The following is a 4,860-nucleotide window of genomic DNA, read 5'->3' on the forward strand; positions in this document are numbered from 1 at the left end:
CCAGCAAGTCTTGACGGCTTTCATTACAACCAGATTGTTGAAATAAATCAGGCTTCCCTCCTCCCCTGCCTTTTTTTTTTGGTGCTTTCTTTTCTCCCTGCACCCTGAAGCAGTGCATATGGACGAAGGTCTCTAAACGAGAAGCACATTTAAGGGCTAATGAAAGCGATGGGCTATGAAGTTGGGGACCTCACTGAGGCTCCAGTGAAAGTTGTGCATGTATTGACCATTTTTGTCTACTAGGTTTGTTAATTCAACTCAAATAAAAGAGGACTCAAATGCATGATCTCCCTGCAACTGGGCAGGGAGGTAAAATGAGCAAAGCCATAGTCCAAAAAAAAAAGGGGGGGGGGCAAAAACTGGTAAAACAAGGAAATGTCGGCTGGCTGGGACGGGGGGGAAAGGTGGGGGGGGGGCGGGGGGAGAAAAATGGCAAAGGCAGACAATTCATGAATAAATGGTTGAATGAATAAATGAACAAAGAAAAGGTAAAAGTAACCTTTGACCGCATAGATTGCAGGGTATACAGGGCAGTGAGCTCAGCAGCACTACACTTGGCAAGCAATTAGAAATCCTGCACCATCTTTAATTTTAGATTGTTTGTACTGACTTTGATGGGACTTTCCTTTGTCCATTTCTTTGGTAAGTTGCTAATCCATGATATGTACAGAGCTGTGATAAAATAGTTGGTTCTTAGTCAGGGTTAGCTAATTACTTGCATTAACACAACCATCTTGTTTGATAGGTTAACCACATGTTTTTCATTCAGCCTGAGATTAGAGGCCTGACAAGTGAGGAAGGAAACAAATTACAGTACACAGAAGGTTGATCTCAGTGGTCCACATCCATGAAGTCCAACTGTTCAATTTGGCTGTCAAAGGTTTGACTCCTCCTGCTGACCCATTTATACAAGTGAAGGTTCTTACCTTTGATACTAAACCTGTTGTCTGTGTCTGCAGGTCAGTCCTGCCAATAGTTTAACCCTCCTGTTATGTTGACCTGAACAGTATCTTTGTAATATAAACATGCAGGGGGATGTTGCAAATATGTGAATTGAACCATTTTCATTTTATATGTTGATCACACCTATTACGCCAAGCAGACGAAGTTTCATACCAATAAAATATTTTTAACTATTTTTTTAAAATTTTTTTTTGTTACTTTGCACTGGGTCAATTTGACCCAGAACATAACAGGAAGGTTAAGCATAGACTTACTAGCTGCTGCTGACTTACCAAGTGATCTCATCTGTTACTGAAACTCTCCAAACAGAGACGATGTCTAAAAGTCCAGTTCATCAAAACATATTCCTTTTATGCATATCTTTGACAGGTTCAGACAGTATGACACATTGAATGCTATTCTAGGGCAACACCTTGTCATGATCATTTATTTGGCAGTGGTAAAGTTTGTTTGGTCTGGACAGCTTTTACAGAGAATTATTCAGGGAATTCATGGCGTTCACCAAGAAACGAATAAAAAAATAATGTTCAAGACAGTCACAGACAAACATTATGTGGTTCCTTCTTATATCGGTGTGTACTATTATGACATTTTATTAGGTCTATATTGAGTTTTATACACACTACCCACAGTTTGGCTGAATCCTAAGATCTTTCTTTATTGCCACATATGCCAACCAAGGCCCAAGCCTTTAAAAGCAGGTCTTGTTTTAGCAAACACACAAAACAACCAAACAAACCAACCTTGTAATTTTTTTGGAATTTCAGGATGATAACCCCAAAAAAAACCCACCTTCCAAACTATAGTTGCTGCTGTCAGTCTGTAGAAGATTCCACTAAACTGAATTCTCTTTTTCCTGGAAACTGAAATGGTATAATCTGCTCCTTGAACCAAACCAACAATATCTCAGTAGACTTCAAATGCAGTACACTATGCCTAGTTTAGGTATACTTCACTTTGTATTTTTTCCCAATGTGATAATAATTATAAGATCATTTGTAAGTGAGACACAAGGACTGACTGCTAAAACCTGTTAATTCTGTTGTCAATCCAAATGCAAATGTTTCTTGATCCTCCCATTTGTTTCTTCACTCATTATTTAGCGTAACAAGCTAAGTACATTAAATCAATGAAGGAGCTGCATCAGAATAGATTTTTATGCTAGATGCAAATAATAGTTGGCAAAAACATACAGCGATCTCAGGTGTGAGTAACTATACCACATTTTAAAATCTCTTCAGGGTGACAGTTCATTTATTTAGACTCTGCCCTTAGCGCTGCCTGCTGTCTTTTAACAGAGGCTGGTGCTTTTTCACTGTGTTTCTGCCCGAGTGGAAAACATGGCTCTTTAATCTTTCAAAACACATTTTGCCTAATATGTAGTGGCTGAAACCAAGCGGAAAATGTACTAGCTGTGCCAACACTGAAAAGCTGTAGAAATATGAAGTTAACCGCAGCATGACCACTATTGCTGGTAGAGATTTAAAGTCAACCTGCTGCTTCGTGTGCCTCCTCCAAACCACTTAAGCATGTTTTCTCAGACCTGCGTACAGTGTAACCAAGTAAAGTGCAACCTTTTGATTTTGCACAACCAGCACAGGTATAGTTAGTAACGTAATGGCTGCATACAGGGTCCTTGTATTTTTAACATGAGGGCTCTCATATTGAGACATTTAAATGGCATGTATCCATAACCTGTATAATTGGATACACCTGTACTTTTCCTGCTTTGACAAATCAAAATGCTTGCCATAATACAGCCTATTAAATTAATTATCCTTGCAAGGCTGCAAATCTTACACAAACATTTCTAACAGACAGCCCAAAAGATCCATGGCATGCTCAGTCTAGACTGCAGCTTTAGTTTTTTTTAATCCCCCAGAGCAGACATATCCAAACAGTGAAGTCACTATTGTCTGTATTTGGTTGGTCATGGATACTAACTGACACAAACCAGGACTGTTTTCTGAATTTGGAAAGATTTATCAAATGCTCAGAAGAAAAACTGACATAACTTTCTACCATTACATGTTGTATTTTGTATTCATTGCGATTAAGATGTAAAAATCACAAAAGTTGAGTCAATGAGAAAAACATGGAATTTCTGTGGAAATTATGTCTTATTTTATCTTTTTTTTTCTCCACTGGCACTGTTCTTGACTATTAGTGGAAAATATAGAAATGACCTCCAGCCACAAACCTACATAACGTCACAAAGTAATCATGCTGTGACTGAGGTTAGTGTAAATGTTTGTATGTATGAGCATAATTAGGTATTGAGAGATACAGGCTGTGTGTAATCAGCATCTGTTGTTACTAGAAATCCTTACTCGGTTATTTGTTTTTATGTTGCTGTAAGACAACACCCCTGTACATTCAAAACAGATTTATAGCATCAAATGGGCCCAAGTTCCTCAAATCCACAAGGAGGAGGAAAACTGCTAAAGGCCTTGCTGCTGTGCATGTTAACATGTACAGTAGTGCTCCATTAAAACATATAAGTGACTTGAATCTTAGGCAACACCATTCTTGATAAAATGCAAACCACAGGCGCAAACATTTTAATACTGTTTTTTTTTCCACAACATTGCTCTCCTGCAAATGCATAAACAAAAATATAAATGACATGACTGACAAAGGGAAGCAATAAGAAAAACGTTTCCCTGAATAAACAGGGAAGGTACTGTAACAAGCATGTTGGAAATATTTCAACCATTTCCTGCCCCTGTCACTGTCCAAAGCAATCGAGTCTTCCAGTCGATATACTGAGGGAGTGCAGATAAATGAACATCTGTGTCTGTGTTTATACTGGAATACTGACAGAGTGAAAAACATAGTGAAACCAGGGATTGGCAAGTTGACTTTGGACAATGTAGTGCATGGACTCAGCCATAAGGCAGACAATGCTGCAAAGATGGGAAAGCAAGAAAAAAAAAAAACTGCCGCAGACACACACCTGAACAAACTCAGCGATAACACCCAATTGTCCAGTCTTTCAGCTGTTAGATACCCAAGACTTAAGGAAGGTCATTTTTTAAACTTGGCTCAATTGAGTACATTACATTTCATGGTTCTTCTTCTTTTTTGTTTTCTTGCAATGAAATATGCAGCAGTGTTTTGTAAGGCTCAATATTGGCCCTGTTTCTTAAAATGCTTGTCAGCATACTGTATATTATCACAATAAAAGTCAGTAAGGTTCTGCACCAATGTGTCTAAGGCACATCTATGTAAACCTATTATTATACTTTGTAACTGAGGATTTCTTTCCATGATTTTTTTCCAAGGAAAGTTATTAAAAACAAGCTAAGCTAAACTAAAGGCTTGTGATATTCTTAGCCCCAGATGAGGGAAAAAGTAAATACATTAGAACAGCACATTTAGTCTGTATATTTCACAGTAGGGCTGGCAGTACACAAGCAAAAGAAGTCTTCAAGTGCACAAGCAATAATCATTTTGACCAAAAGCACACTGGATGGTTAAAGGGAGGGTATGAGAAAGAAAACGCTGCAGGGAAACACTGTCGGGAACATATCTAGGTCAGCAGAGCCCAGAGGAAGTGAATGCCTAAAATTCACTGACATAGCAAATTGCTTTGAATCTATTTGAACTTAAACATAAATATAAAAGTATGTGTCAATCAAGATATATGCAAGAACAGGCTCAATGATTAATTAGATGGAACATTGTGGGTGTGGTGTATGAATGTTAACACTTTGTAATAATTCTTTAGTATATTACTTGTGTGGTGTAGAAGAGAATTATCTATGTAGAGATACTGCTTGCAAACCAATGATGGTAAGATGATGTCATGGGGTAGGACTGGATAAGTCTGACTTCTTCCTACTCCATTCAAGCATGTACTAGGTATAAGCAAATTGATATGGGATTAGCATCAAA

Source organism: Monopterus albus, unplaced genomic scaffold (assembly GCF_001952655.1).
Source record: "Monopterus albus unplaced genomic scaffold, M_albus_1.0 scaffold509.1, whole genome shotgun sequence".
NCBI lineage: Eukaryota > Metazoa > Chordata > Actinopteri > Synbranchiformes > Synbranchidae > Monopterus > Monopterus albus.